Consider the following 17434-nt stretch of genomic DNA (forward strand, 5'->3'; position numbering starts at 1 on the left):
CTTCTTATTTGGAACTATTATAAACAATTCTGCTATGAACATGTTTGTATATTTTGGTTCACATGTACAGAAGTATATATGTAAGGGTATGTATATAGAATAGAATTGCTGAGTTTTAGGGTATATGGATCTTAGTCACACTTGGATAATGTCAGACTGGTTTCCTAAAGTGATTATACCACTTTATATGCTCTCTAGCTGTATATGAGAGTTCTCAGAGTTCCATATTCTTGCAAGATTTGGTATTGTCAGTCTTTTTAAATTTAGTCAATCTGGTGAGTATATGTTATTAATACCTTATGGTCTTCATTATATTTTTCTAATTCTTTCTTTTTCTAATTAGGTTGAAGACTTTTTCCTTTTCTGTTACATTTTTGTCAACCTTGCTGTTTAGAGCTGAAATGCATTTCTCAAGTAATAGTGCTGGTTCTGTACTCTGAGCTTAGACAGACAATAATTAATGTCTGTTTAGCTCAGGTATATACATGGTATATACATGTATATACCATGCCTAACATCCTCTGTAAATATAAATAACATTTTGAAGTTATATAGATCATATCTTCCATAAACTTGAAAGTTCTGTTCATGAGTTCAGACTGGCCTCAACATTGCCACTTCCATCTCAGGAAGTTTTAGGTGTAAGAATTAGGTATTATTATGCACAAAGAAAGGCAGTTTGGGGAATCTGTACTATATAGTGAAGTTAAAATACTTCCCTAAGTTTGCCAAACTAGTGATTGGTTCAGTTTACAAAGTGGATCATTGATTCCATGCTCTGTGATCACTTCTATTAATCATATTGTGCCCTTTCCACCCTCTGTGCTGGGGATTGAAATCAGAGGTATGTATATACCAGGCAAGCACTCTGCCATTTATGCTAGAGAACTCAAGAGATAATTCCAGAGGTAGAAACAAGGAAAAAATAGTTAATTTCTTCTCATTTTTACTTTGGGAGAATAAAGGGAAGAAATACTAAAGAGACAAGACAGAGTTTTCAAGTTCCTTTTATTTAAAGACTGCTATGCAGTGCTTCCCAAGATTTTGGGATTTCATGGGTCAGAACAGTTTTCAGAAAACTTTGGGGAAGACATAGGGTTTTTAACTTTTTGAATAACTAAGTTGAATTTTAAGTTGTTTTAAAAAGGGTTGAAAAATAGCAAACAAAAAAAAATTACCTGACATTATTTTATTAAAAAAAAAAGATTTTAATTTCAAAAAGGTAGGATAATTTCAGAATAAAGAGCAGTCCTTTAGGTTGATTACCTGTGGTTCTGTGAAAGAACTTGCCACAGTGGACTTCCTTTTCTGATTTTTTGGGTAGATTGGTCAAAATTTGTATGTTAATTTTGGGAACTTCTACACTAAGCTATATAAGAATATGGGACTCTGGATGATCACATGGGGAGCTTCAACAGTATTGATATTCTCTTAGGTTGGATGCTGGGTTCACGGGTGTTCACATCTTTGTTATATTTGTAACTTACCTCTACATTATGCATATTCTTTTCTAACAAAACACTTCAGAAAAGAAACAAATAAAACCATTAAAAATTGGAAGAAATAAGGGATATGTTTTGCTTCAGAGGAAAGATAAAAAGAAGAGTAATGACTGGGGGATACTCAAGATTATTTATTATCTAAACAAAGGACCAAGAAGAACCTTCAGTGGCAAAATAGTACATAAAAACTTTTGAGAACAAGAAACAAAGCTTTTGGCCTTTGTTTTGCAGTATAATTTTGCTACTTATTTTGCCATCATCCTTACAGATGGGACTGATGTCTTTGATGTAATAAGTAGATAAAATTCTAAGAAGCATAGATCAGAATCTCATAACTTGGTCAGATAGAAACAAAATTGTGCTGAGTTCATCAAAGTAGAGTCTTCTGTTATCTCAGAAGATAATGCTGAAAGTCAGGCTTACTTTTAACCTTGAGAGCTATATGATAATACATTAAACACATTCAGAAGCCATTTAGAACATACGTGGAGAAGAAAACAAACCCCACTGACAGTCTTGTTTCTTCTGTTCTTTTTCCTCTTTATCCCTCTGCCTTATTTTTGTGTCCTTTGTCTCCAACTGACCATGCACATCTCATGGACAAGGTTCAGGTCTTACGTACTTTGTACCTCCTGTGTCTGTTATAGTACTTAGCATACAGGGACTTTTGATAAACTTTTGTTGAAGTGTTATGATCAAAAGGTTGAAATCATAGGCAAAGCTGAAATCTAAGATTTAATCATAAAATTGACTATTAGAGTATATTTTAGTATTAGCATGCTTTATACATTCTGTAGTCCTATCATATGATAATGTATATTCATATATTGTCTTTGAAATATAAAAGGATTAAGATTTTATTTATTGAACTGGAACTGGAGCTCAGTGGAGAACACTTAATTGGCATGTGTAAAACACTGGGTTTGGTCCTCAGTACTGCAAAGTAAATAAATTAGTTAAAATTATTTATTAAGGTACTACATTAAAAACTACCTTTTGAAAAATTCAAATAGTGCAGAAGAATATCAATAAAAATTACAGTAGTGTTTTTGCCCTGTGGTATTTTCCTCCCCAGAGAAGAACATGGTTAAAACTTTAGTATATATACTGACAGGTTTATTTGTTGTTGTTGTTTTGTTTCATTTTGTTTTGTTTGAGATAGGGTCTTGCTAAATTTCTTAGACTGACCTCAGATTTGCAGTCTTCCTGCCTCATTCTCCTGAGTTGCTGGAATTATAGATGTGTGCCACTATGCCATGCTCTGACAGATCTTATGTTTAGTTGCTGTATTTGTATTTGTGGTAATGGTGGGGTTCTACTCTTTATTCTGTTTTGCAAACTCTTTTTAACCTGTATATCATAAGGATCTGTAGTGATACAGATAAGTCTTGGCTTATTTAATTGCTGTATAAATTTTTTGTGTGAATATATCATATATTTAATCAGTTTTCTTTTTCTAGACATCTAAATTGTTACCCCTTTTACTTGAGCAATACAATGTTTCTTTGAATAAACATATATGCCCTTCTTTTTATATAAACAAATATTAAAGAGTACCCAAGACTAGATACTTAGAGGTAGATTTTCTGGGTTGAAGTATATGTTCATTTAAATTTTTTTTTTTAAATACCTAAACTTTTTTTTTTTATTGTAAACAAATGGGATACATGTTGTTTCTCTGTTTGTACAGAGTAAAGGCATACCACTTGTGTAATCATAAATTTACATAGGGTAATGTTGGTTGATTCATTGTTATTTTTTCCCTTCCCCCCACCCGGCCCACGCCTCTTTTCCCTCTATACAGTCCTTCCTTCCTCCATTCTTGTCCCCCTCCCTAACCGTAACTCTAACCCTAAAACTAACCCCTCCCATGCCCCATTATGTGTCATCATCCACTTATCAGCAAGATCATTCTTCCTTTGGTTTTTTGAGATTGGCTTATCTCACTTAGCATGATATTCTCCAATTTCATCCATTTGCCTGCAAATGCCATAATTTTATCATTCTTTATGGCGGAGTAATATTCCATTGTATATATATGCCACAGTTTCTTTATCCATTCATCAACTGAAGGGCATCTAGGTTGGTTCCACAATTTGGCTATGGTAAATTGAGCAGCAATGAACATTGATGTGGCTGTATCTCTGTAGTATGCTGATTTTAAGTCCTTTGGGTATAGGCCAAGGAGTGGGATAGCTGGGTCATATGGTGGTTCCATTCCAAGTTTTCTAAGGAATCTCCACACTGCTTTCCAGAGTGGCTGCACTAATTTGCAACCCCACCAGCAATGTATGAGTGTTCCTTTATCCCCACATCCTCACCAACACCTATTGTTGCTTGTATTCTTGATAATCGCCATTCTAATTAGGGTGAGATGGAATCTTAGGGTGGTTTTGATTTGCATTTCTCTTATTACTAGAGATGTTGAACATTTTTCCATGTGTTTGTTGATTGCTTGTAGGTCTTCTTCTGTGAAGTGTTTGTTCATTTCCTTAGACCATTTGTTGATTGGGTTATTTGTAATCTTGGTGTTGAGTTTTTTGAGTTCTTTATAAATTCTGGAGATTAGTGCTCTATCTGAAGTATGATTGGCAAAGATTTTCTCCAACTCTGTAGGCTCTTTCTTCGCATTGCTGATAGTTTCCTTTGCTGAGAGAAAGCTTTTTAGTTTGAATCTATCCCAGTTGTTGATTCTTGCTTTTATTTCTTGTGCTATGGGAGTCCTGTTGAGGAAGTCTGGTCCTAAACCGACATGTTGAAGATCTAGACCTACTTTTTCTTCTATAAGATGCAGGGTCTCTGGTCTGATTCTGAGGTCCTTAATCCATTTTGAGTTTAGTTTCGTGCATGGTGAGAGATATGAGTTTAGTTTCATTCTGTTGCATATGGATTTCCAATTCTCCCAGCACCATTTGTTGAAGAGGCTGTCTTTTCTCCATTGCATATTTTTGACCCCTTTGTCTAGTATGAGAAAATTGTATTTATTTGGGTTTGTGTCCATGTCCTCTATTCTGTACCATTGATCTACCTTTCTATTTTGGTACCAATACCATGCCGTTTTTGTTCCTATTGCTTTGTAGTATAGTTGAAGTTCTGGTATTGCAATACCCCCAGCTTCATTTTTCCTGTGAAGGATTGCTTTAGCTATTCTGGGTTTCTTATTCTTCCAGATGAATTTCGTGATTGCTTGTTCTATTTCTGTAAGGTACATCATTGGGATTTTAATTGGAATTGCATTGAATCTGTATAGCACTTTTGGTAGTATGGCCATTTTGACAATATTAATTCTGCCTATCCAGGAACATGGGAGATCTTTCCATCTTCTAAGGTGTTCTTTAATTTCTTTCTTTAGTGTTCTGTAGTTCTCATTGTAGAGGTCTTTCACCTCTTTTGTGAGATTGATTCCCAAGTATTTTATTTTTTTCGATGCTATTGTGAATGGGATAGTTTTCCTAACTTCTCTTTCTGAAGAATCATCACTTATGTATAAAAATGCATTAGATTTATGAGCATTGATCTTATATCCTGCTACTTTACTAAATTCACTTATGAGTTCTAAAAGTTTTCTGGTGGAATTTCCTGGTTCCTCTAAGTATATAATCATGTCATCAGCAAACAGGGATAGTTTGAGTTCTTCTTTTCCTATTCGTATCCCTTTAATTTCTTTGGTCTGTCTAATTGCTCTGGCTAGAGTTTCAAGGATGATATTGAATAGGAGTGGTGAAAAAGGGCATCCCTGCCTTGTTCCATTTTTTAGGGGGAATGCTTTCAGTTTTTCACGATTTAGAATGATATTAGCCATGGGCTTAGCGTAGATGGCCTTTACAATGTTAAGGAATGTTCCCACTATCCCTATTTTTTCTAGTGTTTTGAGCATGAAGGGGTGCTCTATTTTATCAAATGCTTTTTCTGCATCTATTGAAATAATCATGTGATTCTTGACTTTAAGTCTGTTGATATGGTGAATGACATTTATTGATTTCCTGATGATGAACCAACCTTGCATCCCTGGGATGAAACACACTTGATCATGGTGCACTATGTTTTTTTTTTTTTTTTTTTTTTTTTTGGGTGCTGGGGATCGATCTCAGGGCCTTGTGCTTACAAGGCAAGCACTCTACCGACTGAGCTATCTCCCCAGCCCTGCACTATTTTTTTAATATGTTCTTGTATGCGATTTGCTAAAATTTTGTTGAGAATTTTTGCGTCGATGTTCATTAAGGATATTGTTCTAAAATTTTCTTTCCTCGATGTGTCTCTGTCTAGTTTAGGTATCAGGGTGATATTGGCTTCATCGAATGAGTTTGGGTGGGTTCCCTCCTCTTTTATTTCATGGAATACTTTGAAAAGTATTGGAATGAGCTCTTCTTTAAAGGTTTTGTAGAACTCGGCTGAGAACCCATCAGGTCCTGGACTTTTCTTTGTTGGTAGGCTTTTGATGACTTCTTCTATTTCATTACTTGAAATTGGTCTATTTAAATTGTGTATGTCCTCCTCGTTCAGTTCAGGCAATTCATATGTGTCTAGAAACTTGTCGATGTCTTTGAGGTTTTCTGTTTTGTTGGAGTATAGATTTTCAAAATAGCTTCTAATTATGTTTTGTATTTCAGTCGTGTCTGTTGTGATATTTCCTTGTTCATTCCGAATTTTGGTGATTTGGGTTTTCTCTTCTCTTTGTTAGTGGGACAAGGGTTTATCAATTTTGTTTATTTTTTCGACGAACCCACTATTTATTTTGTCAATTTTTTGTATTGTTTCTTTTGTTTCAATTTCGTTGATTTCCTCTCTGAGTTAACTATTTCCTGTCTTCTACTACTTTTGCTGTTGATCTGTTCTTCTTTTTCTAGGGCTTTGAGCTATAGTGTTAGGTCGTTTATTTGTTGAGTTTTACTTCTTTTATTGAATGTGCTCCGTGAAATAAATTTTCCTCTAAGTACTGCTTTCATAGTGTCCCAGAGATTTTGATATGATGTTTCTTTGTTCTCATTTACCTCTAAGAATTTTTTAATTTCCTTCCTAATACCTTCTGTTATCCATTCATCATATAATAGCATATTGTTTAATCTCCAGGTGTTGGAGTAATTTCTGTTTTTTACTCTTTCATTTATTTCTAACTTCAATCCATTATGATCTGATAGAATACAAGGTAGTGTCTCTATCTTCTTGTATTTGCTAACGTTAGCTTTGTGGCATAATATATGGTCTACTTTAGAGAAGGATCCATGTGCTGCTGAGAAGAAAGTGTATTCACTCTTCGTTGTATGGGATATTCTATAAATGTCTGTTAAGTCTAAATTATTGATTGTGTTATTGAGTTCTATGGTTTCTTTGTTCAATTTTTGTTTGGAAGATCTGTCCAGTGGTGAGAGAGGCCTGTTAAGATCACCTAATATTATTGTATTATCGTCTATTTGGTTTCTGAAATTGAGAAGGATTTGTTTTACATACATGGATGAGCCACTTTTTGGGGCATAGATATTTATGATTGTTATGTCTTGCTGATTTATGGTTCCCTTAAGCAGTATGAAATGTCCTTCTTTATCCCTTCTGACTAACTTTGGCTTGAAGTCCACATTATCTGAAATGAGGATGGATACCCCAGCTTTTTTGCTGAGTCCATGTGCTTGGTATGTTTTTTCCTATCCTTTCACCTTTAGTCTATGGGTATCTCTTTCTATGAGATGAGTCTCTTATAGGCAACATATTGTTGGATCTTTCTTTTTTATCCAATCTGCCAGTCTATGTCTTTTGATTGATGAATTCAGGCCATTAATATTCAGGGTTATTATTGAGATATGATTTGTATTCCCGGTCATTTGACTCATTTTATTCATTTATTTCTTTATTTTTGACATGACTCGGTTCCTCTTTATTTGAGAGTTCCTTTAGGATAGCTCCTCCCTTTGCTGATTTGCTTCTTTTTCATCTCTTCCTCATGGAATATTTTGCTGAGAATGTTCTGTAATGCTGGCTTTCTTTTTGTATATTCTTTTAGCTTTTGTTTATCATGGAAGGATTTTATTTCATCGTCAAATCTGAAGGTAAGTTTTGCTGGGTATAAGATTCTTGGTTGGCATCCATTTTCTTTCAGGGCTTGAAAAATGTTGTTCCAGGCCCTTCTGGCTTTTAAGGTCTGGATTGAAAAGTCTGCTGATATCCGTATTGGTTTCCCCCTGAATGTAATTTGGTTCTTTTCTCTCACAGCCTTTAAAATTCTGTCTTTATTTTGTATGTTAGGTATTTTCATTATAATGTGCCTTGGTGTGGGTCTGTTGTAATTTTGTGTATTTGGAGTCCTATAAGCCTCTTGAACTTGATTTTCCATTTCATTCTTCAGATTTGGGAAATTTTCTGAAATTATTTCATTGAATAGATTGTTCATTCCTTTGGTTTGTTTCTCTAAGCCTTCCTCAATCCCAATAATTCTTAAATTTGGCCTTTTCATGATAATCCCATAGGTCTTGGAGAGTCTGTTCATGATTTCTTACCATCTTCTCTGTTTGTTCAACTTTGTTTTCAAGGTTAAATATTTTGTCTTCAATATCTGAGGTTCTGTCTTCCAGGTGTTCTATCCTATTGGTTGTTCTTTCTATGGAGTTCTTAATTTGGTTTATTGTTTCCTTCATTTCAAGGATTTCTGTTTTTTTTTTCAATATCTCTAACTCTTTATTGAAATGATCTTTTGCTTCCTGTATTTGCTCTTTTAACTGTCGATTGGTACGATCATTCAATGCCTGTATTTGCTCTTTCATTTCATCGTTTGCTTCCCTTATCATGTTAATTATGTACATTCTGAACTCCCTTTCTGACATTTCTTCTGCCATGCTGTCATTGGATTTTATTGATGTAACATCTAGATTTGTTTGAGGCATTTTCTTCCCTTGTTTTCTCATGTTGTCCAGTCTTATATGCCATTACACAAAATCAAAACAGATCACAATTTGACAGTCAGACTGGTTTCCTGAGAGCAAACCTGAAGGCAGCTCTGTGGCACCTGTCTCAACTCATAGAAACATGGCTTCTACCTCCTTCACTTCTGGGGCCAATGGCTCAGGAAGAAAGGATGTGCACCAGTCTCCTCACCTTGAGGTAGTACAGCACAACACCTGTGCTAAGCACGTCATCCTCCAAGGCCATCAGGTGTGGTAGACTGGAGTCAATGACCACCCCAGACCTCCTCTTGTTGATGTCCACACTGTAATGTTCCAGGAGGGCCTGCCAGTCTTTCCACTTCTGGTTCCATTCTTTAGTCAGCTTGTCTATCTGCAGAGGTACAGGAAGTGATCTTAGACAGTTGGTGTGGGAAACAGACTAAAAGTGAGAGGCCACTGTGTTCTCTTTCCCCAGGGTATTAATTTCTCATGATCCCCACTGTTACTTTTCAAAGCCTCACAGAAGTCCTTGTACCTCTTCCAACTATGAGCTCTTTGTATTGTTTTCTTCAATAAGTCTTACTTTTATAAATAGACATCCCCTCAATAAATGTTAAAGTTTTCTATAATAAGCATGTACTGTCCCTCTAATTAGAAATGTAATTAGATTACTTTGTAAAAATTAATTGATGTTACTCAGATATCCATGTTTATAATTCCCCTTTCCCCAATTTTTTAAAAGTTTTTTTTTGTTCTAATTAGTTGTACATGACAGCAGAATGCATTTTAACACATTATACACAAATGGAGCACAACTTCATTCCTCTGGCTGTACCTGGTGCAGAGTCACACCAGTCGTGCAATATACCTAGGGTAACAATGTCCACCTCATTCCACCATCCTTCCCACTGCCCAATCCAATCCCTACTTTTTTTAAAGGTACTGGGAATTATACTCAGGGTCTTGTACAGCAAGTCCTCTATCACTGAGCTACACCACCTGCCGGGGTCCAGCCCTAGCAGGAGTCCATGGGTTCCACACCGGTAAACAGGGCGCGGAGAGACAGCGTCGGCGATGGATGGAGAATGAAAGACACAGACTCTAGTTCTGGTGCAATCAATCCCACTTTATTCTGGGGAAGGCTGGGTTTATATACATTTTTCTTTAGGCTATAATGACAATCTTGTGGTTAATATTAAAGAAGTTTTTAAAGCATAGGCAGAAATTGTTTTTAACAAGGAACAGAAAATTATGAGAAAACAGTAACCTTACAGATTATCCTTACCTATTCACAATTGTTTTAAGAATATCTAACTACCTCGGTGAACTAATACAATATTTACTTCCTTAATATCTAAACTCTATGTGACCTAAGACTATTCTTAATATTCTCGTGGTTAAAACAATAGACAAGTAATTTCATGTGACTATTTCTACTAGGTCCATCTGGTTAATACCTGAATTGCTGAGTTAAGGGGTACAGGAGGGCAGCGGTCCCAATTGTAATTGTGTACCAACGTTTATTATAGGGGTGACATATTCTTTGTAGGAAGGAAGGAATGTTATGAAACCTTATTTTCTTACCTCACCACCACACATGAACAAAACCATCGTTAAAATTTAACCAGCCTGTTGGAGACAAAGGCAGATCTACAACTATTTTCTCCAGAGGCTTTCAGGGACTCATTGTATGGTTGCAAAATTATTTTTAATTTTGTTAGTGGTAAAGACCCATTGTTTTTCAGATTGTAGGTAATATTTTCTGGAATTTTTGTTGTATTCCCTTCGTCCCCTTAAGCAATCCATTCAGACTGAAATGAGGAGTATATTATCAGAGAAAACACCATGCTTCGGAGCAAAACATCCGGCAATTCCTTTTAGGATGAGCCTTTGCAATCATCCTCCAGAGGATCTTTGTCAAGCACTGGATGGAATTCTGGACGCCCCCACAACCACCAGTCCTTTTTAAATTTCATTTTGAGACAGGGTCTCCCTAAGTTGCCCAGGATGGCCTCAAACTTGCAATCCTTCTGCCTCAGTCTGAGTAGCTGGGATTACAGGTGTACACCACAGTGCCCAGTTCCCATCTTACTTCTACGTGATTCATATTTGAGATTCCTTTTATGATTTATTGAAGCCAGGAGAAAGAGATAAGCCTAGGCAGACAGGGAAATGGGCACTGGGACAACTTTCTGGACAGCAGAACACAAACAGCAGTTGCAGGATTTTGCTGAGAAACTGCAGGAAAGTTATTTTTAAATGGAGACATATATGACCTGGAGTCTATGGTCTCTCCAAAGAAGGAAAAATGCCTGGTCAATATTTTATTTTATTGTATTGTATTACACTGAATTATTTTATTTTATTGGTACCAGGGATTGAACCCAGGGGCACATAACTACTGAGCCACATCCCCAGCACTTTTTATGTTTTATTTTGAGACAGGGTCTTGCTAAGTTGCTTATGTCCTTGCTAAGTTGCTGCGGCTAGCTTTGAATTTGCAATTCTTCTGCTTCAACCCCGCCACCACTCCCCAGCCACTGGGATTACCAGTGTACACCACAAAGTCTGGTGCTGGTGTGTATATATAAATAAATATACACACACACACACACACACACACACACACACACACACACATATATGATACCTTTGTTTTATTTATTTTTTATGTGGTACTGATGATTGAACCCAGTGCCTCACAAGTACTAGGCAAGCACTCCACCACTGAGCCACAACCCCAGCCCCTGGTTAATATTTTGGTTGGACTAAAGGCTGCATAGATACCTCATAGATATCTACCTAGTGCCTTACCCAGGACTGGTCGGGTGGCTGACTTCCTTAAACCTAGAGATCCATATAAATCCTAGACAACAGCCATTCACTGATAACCTTCTCAGGTCCCTTCCAGTTGAGGGAGCTGTGCTTTGCTTTAATAAAATCTTATACTTTGCTTTCACCCACTGCTGTCTGTGAATCTCATTCTTTGAATTTGTGAGACAAAAAACCCACCAATTTCACGATCTGTGTTACACTATGTAGGGGGATCAAACCTGCTTCTAGGGATACTACGGTCCTCCCACCTTTACTTCATTTTTGAGAACTAGCTCCTTCAGATTTTCGTCCTTTATCCATCATTTAATGAACAGAAGTTCCTCTGCACAAATAAAAAGACAAAGTGCTTTGATGTTTTCGTGGTGTGAACTATAGATAGGTCGTACACTTATACTTGCAGAAGGTAAAGGATAAAAGAAATACTTCATCATTAAAATCAGAAATAAATCAGGAGTCCAAGTACTTGGGATCATACTGGTACAAAGGAAATGTTCAAGGAAATGTTCCTCTAAGATCCTATTCCCCTCACGCACAGAACAATACCCTCTGGGCAAGAGATGATACAGCCAGAAGATGCCCAAACCATCGGAAGTTACATAGAGAAATCAGAGTAATCCCCCTCCTATCTTTGTTCCATGAATGTCAACTGTGAATATGTACTACAGCAGGTCCCAGATACTATGCAGAAAAAAAGGGACTTGGGAAGAGAACCTCACTTAAGTATGGAAAAGTTCTGATTGCCCATATACCAATTCAAAGCTCAGCAGCAAGGCTTTCAGTCTCTCAATCTCTTCCCTGAGTTCTCTGATGAGCTTCACATTTGCATCCTGAAACACAGAGGACACAGTCACTGATTGATATCAGGTCCTCACCAGTCATGAAATGCTATAAGCAACTGCTTGGAAGAAGTGGACTAATCCTTTGGAGTAACTTCTAGAACAGTTGTTCTCAAAGTACAGTCCCAAAACCAGCTGTAAGTAATTTCATCTAAGAACCTGTTAGAAATACAAATTATGGCCTCAACCCAGACCCACTAAACCATCAATTCCTGAGAGCTGAGACCCAGCTGATTATAACAAACTCTCCAGGTGACCCCCAACCCCACCCCAACACTGGGGATTGAACCCAGAAGCTTTCTACCACTGAGCAATATCTCCAGTCCCCGTTTTTGTATTGTTTTGTTTTGTGTATTTGGTACTGGGGATTGAACTCAGGGGCACTCAATCACCGAGCCACAACCCCCGGCCCTCTTCTGTATTTGATTTAGAGACAGAGTCTCACTGAGTTGCTTAGTGTCTCACTTTTTTTTGCTGAGGCTGGCTTTGAACTCGTGATTCTCCTGCCTCAGCCTCCCAAGAAGCTGGAATTACAGGTGTGCACCATTGCACCTGCATCTAGGTGATTCTTGTGCTCATTACCCTAGAGCAGGAGGTCAGGAAGGTAACATAAACCAGGGTATGCATAGGTAGTAAGTGCTAATCTCCCATATTGTGAATAAACTTGATACCTGCCTAATTACATTGCCTCATACAATAGTCTCTATATGGGCTATCTATGCCTGGTCACTAGTTGTGACCCATGCGCTGGAATTTTTCAACGAAACTGCAAAGGAATAGCCTCGTGATTATGCAGCTCTCATAAAAAATAAATTTCTTATACTCCTTCTTAACTCCAAAACAGAGATTATATAGAGAAAAACAAAAACTCACAAGACATAAATTAACATCAATTAAAAAAAAAGTTTTAAATGACCTTTCTTAGGGTAGTAATGGTACACTAGGGATCTTTTTTTTTTTTTTTTTTTTTTTTTAATGGTGATATGACAAAATTTTTTTTTGACATTGAATTTATTTATTTATTTATTTATTTTAATTGTATACAAATGGGATACATGTTGTTTCTCTATTTGTACATAGAGTCAAGGCATACCATTTGTGTAATCATACGTTTACATAGGGCAATGATGTTTATTTTTTTTTCCCCTTCCCCCCCACCCCTCCCACCCCTCTTTTCCCTCTATACAGTCCTTCTTTCCTTCATTCTTACCGCTCTCCTTATCCCTAACCCTAAACCTAACCCTAAACCTAATGCTAACCCCTCCCACCCCCCATTATATGTCCTCATCCGCTTATCAGCGAGATCATTCGACCTTTAGTTTTTTGAGATTGGCTTATCTCACTTAGCATGATATTCTCTAATTTCGTCCATTTGCCTACAAATGCCATAATTTTATCATTCTTCATTGCGGAGTAATATTCCATTGTATAAATATGCCACAGTTTCTTTATCCATTCATCAACTGAAGGGCATCTAGGTTGGTTCCACAATCTGGCTATGGTGCATTGAGCAGCAATGAACATTGATGTGGCTGTATCTCTGTAGTATGCTGATTTTAAGTCCTTTGGGTATAGGCCAAGGAGTGGGATAGCTGGGTCAAATGGTGGTTCCATTCCAAGCTTTCTGAGGAATCTCCACACTGCTTTCCAGAGTGGCTGCACTAATTTGCAACCCCACCAGCAATGTATGAGTGTTCCTTTTTCACCACATCCTCGCCAACACCTATTGTTGCTTGTATTCTTGATAATCGCCATTCTAATTGGGGTGAGATGAAATCTTAGGGTAGTTTTGATTTGCATTTCCCTTATTACTAGGGATGTTGAACATTTCTTCATATATCTGTTGATTACTTGTACATCTTCTTCTGTGAAGTGTCTGTTCATTTCCTTAGACCATTTGTTGATTGGATTATTTGTATTCTTCGTGTAGAGTTTTTTGAGTTCTTTATAGATTCTGGAAATTAGCGCTCTATCTGAGGTATGGTTGGCAAAGATATTCTCCCACTCTGTAGGCTCTCTCTTCACATTGCCGATAGTTTCCTTTGCTGAGAGAAAGCTTTTAAGTTTGAATCTATCCCAGTTGTTGATTCTTGCTTTTATTTCTTGTGCTATGGGAGTCCTGTTAAGGAAGTCTGATCCTAAGCCAACAAGTTGAAGATTTGGACCTACTTTTTCTTCTATAAGATGCAGGGTCTCTGGTCTGATTCCGAGATCCTTGATCCATTTTGAGTTGAGTTTTGTGTAGGGTGAGAGATAGGGGTTTAATTTCATTCTGTTGCATATGGTTTTCCAGTTTTCCCAGCACCATTTGTTGAAGAGGCTATCTTTTCTCCATTGCATATTTTTGGAACCTTTGTCTAGTATGAGAAAATTGTATTTATTTGGGTTTGTGTCCATGTCCTCTATTCTGTACCATTGATCTACCTGTCTATTTTGGTACCAATACCATGCCGTTTTTGTTACTATTGCTTTGTAGTAGAGTTGAAGATCTGGTATTGCAATACCCCTGCTTCGCTCTTGCTACTGAGGATTGCTTTAGCTATTCTAGGTTTTTTATTCTTCCAGATGAATTTCATAATTGCTTGCTCTATTTCTGCGAGGTACATCATTGGGATTTTAATTGGAATTGCATTGAATCTGTATAGAACTTTAGGTAGTATAGCCATTTTGACGATATTAATTCTGCCTATCCAGGAACATGGGAGATCTTTCCATCTTCTAAGGTTTTCTTGAATTTCTTTCTTTAGTGTTCTGTAGTTCTCATTGTAGAGGTCTTTCACCTCTTTTGTGAGATTGATTCCCAAGTATTTTATTTTTTTCGATGCTATTGTGAATGGGGTAGTTTTCCTAATTTCTCTTTCTGAAGATTCGTCACTTATGTATAAAAATGCATTGGATTTATGAGCATTGATCTTGTAACCTGCTACTTTACTGAATTCACTTATGAGTTCTAAAAGTTTTCTGGTGGAATTTCCAGGTTCCTCTAAATATATAATCATGTCAAACAGGGTTAGTTTGAGTTCTTCTTTTCCTATTTGTATCCCTTTAATTTCTTTGGTTTGTCTGATTGCTCTGGCTAGAGTCTCAAGGACGATGTTGAATAGAAGCGGTGAAAGAGGGCATCCCTGCTTTGTTCCAGATTTTAGGGGGAACGTTTTCAGTTTTTCACCATTTAGAATGATATTAGCCATGGGCTTAGCGTAGATGGCCTTTATAATGTTAAGGAATGTTCCCACTACCCCAATTTTTTCTAGTGTTTTGAGCATGAAGGGATGCTGTATTTTATCGAATGCTTTTTCTGCATCTATTGAAATAATCATGTGATTCTTAACTTTAAGTCTGTTGATATGGTGAATGACATTTATTGATTTCCGAATGTTGAACCAACCTTGCATCCCTGGGATAAAACCCACTTGATCGTGGTGCACTATCTTTTTAATATATATTTGTATGCGATTTGCTAAAATTTTGTTGAGAATTTTTGCGTCGATGTTCATTAAGGATATTGGTCTGAAATTTTCTTTCCTCGATGTGTCTCTGTCTGGTTTAGGTATCAGGGTGATATTGGCTTCGTAGAACGAGTTTGGGAGGGTTCCCTCCTCTTCTATTTCATGGAATACTTTGAGGAGTATTGGAATGAGGTCTTCTTTAAAGGTTTTGTAGAACTCGGCTGAGAACCCATCTGGTCCCGGACTTTTCTTTGTTGGTAGGCTTTTGATGACCTCTTCTATTTCATTGCTTGAAATTGGTTTATTTAAGTTGTGTATGTCCTCCTCGTTCAGTTTAGGTAATTCATATGTCTCTAGAAATTTGTTGATGTCTTCGAGGTTTTCTGTTTTGTTGGAGTATAGATTTTCGAAATAGCTTCTAATTATGTTTTGTATTTCACTCGTGTCTGTTGTGATGTTTCCTTGTTCATTCCGAATTTTAGTAATTTGAGTTTTCTCCCTCTTTCTCTTTGTTAGTGTGGCTAAGGGTTTATCAATTTTATTTATTTTTTCAAAGAACCAACTATTTATTTTGTTAATTTTTCCAATTGTTTCTTTTGTTTCGATTTCGTTGATTTTGGCTCTGATTTTAACTATTTCCTGTCTTCTACTACTTTTGGTATTGGTCTGCTCTTCTTTTTCTAGCGCTTTGAGCTGTAGTGTTAAGTCGTTTATTTGTTGATTTCTACTTCTTTTGTTGAATGCACCCCATGAAATAAATCTTCCTCTAAGTACTGCTTTCATAGTGTCCCAGAGATTTTGATATGATGTGTCTTTGTTCTCGTTTACTTCTAAGAATTTTTTTATTTCCCTCCTGATGTCTTCTGTTATCCATTCATCATATAATAGTGTATTATTTAATCTCCAGGTATTGGAGAAGTTTCTGTTTTTTATTCTGTCATTTATTTCTAATTTCAATCCATTATGATCTGATAGAGTACAAGGTAGTATCTCTATCTTCTTGTATTTGCTAACAGTAGCTTTGTGGCATAAAATATGGTCTATTTTAGAGAAGGATCCATGTGCTGCTGAGAAGAAAGTGTATTCGTTCTTTGTTGGTTGGTATATTCTATATATGTTCGTTAAGTCTAAATTGTTGATTGTGTTGTTGAGATCTATAGTTTCTTTATTCAATTTTTGTTTGGATGATCTATCCAGTGGTGAGAGAGGTGTGTTAAAATCGCCTAGTATTATTGTGTTGTGGTCTAATTGATTTCTGGAATTGAGAAGGATTTGTTTGACATACGTGGATGAGCCAATGTTTGGGGCATAGATATTTATGATTGTTATGTCTTGCTGATTTATGCTTCCCTTAAGCAGCATGTAATGTCCTTCTTTATCCCTTCTGACTAGTTTTGGCTTGAAGTCCACATTATCTGAAATGAGGATGGATACTCCAGCTTTTTTCCTGTGTCCGTGTGCATGGTATGTTTTTCCCCATCCTTTCACCTTTAGTCTATGGGTGTCTCTTTCTATGAGATGAGTCTCTTGTATGCAGCCTATTGTTGGATTTTTCTTTTTAATCCAATCTGCCAGTCTGTGTCTTTTGATTGATGAATTCCGGCCATTGACATTCAGGGTTATTATTGTGATATGATTTGTATTCCCAGTCAGTTGACTCATATTTGTTTTTGACATGATTTGGTTTCTCCTTTATTTGGCTATTCCTTTAGGCTAGCGCCTCCTGTTGCTGATTTGCATCGTTGTTTTTCATCTCTTCCTCATGGAATATTTTGCTGAGAATGTTCTGTAATGCTGGCTTTCTTTTTGTAAATTCCTTTAGCTTTTGTTTATCATGGAAGGATCTTATTTCATCGTCAAATTTGAAGGTAAGTTTTGATGGGTATAAGATTCTTGGTTGGCATCCATTTTCTTTCAGGGCTTGGTATATGTTGTTCCAG

At 36.7% G+C, this 17434-nt stretch overlaps 1 protein-coding gene across 1 annotated transcript in view; it reads left to right on the plus strand.

Annotated features, from left to right (window-relative positions):
- Positions 1–17434, plus strand: part of Ubr1 (ubiquitin protein ligase E3 component n-recognin 1) — a 178747-nt gene that overhangs the window by 28728 nt on the left and 132585 nt on the right.

Source organism: Sciurus carolinensis, chromosome 2 (assembly GCF_902686445.1).
Source record: "Sciurus carolinensis chromosome 2, mSciCar1.2, whole genome shotgun sequence".
Taxonomy (NCBI): Eukaryota; Metazoa; Chordata; class Mammalia; order Rodentia; family Sciuridae; genus Sciurus; species Sciurus carolinensis.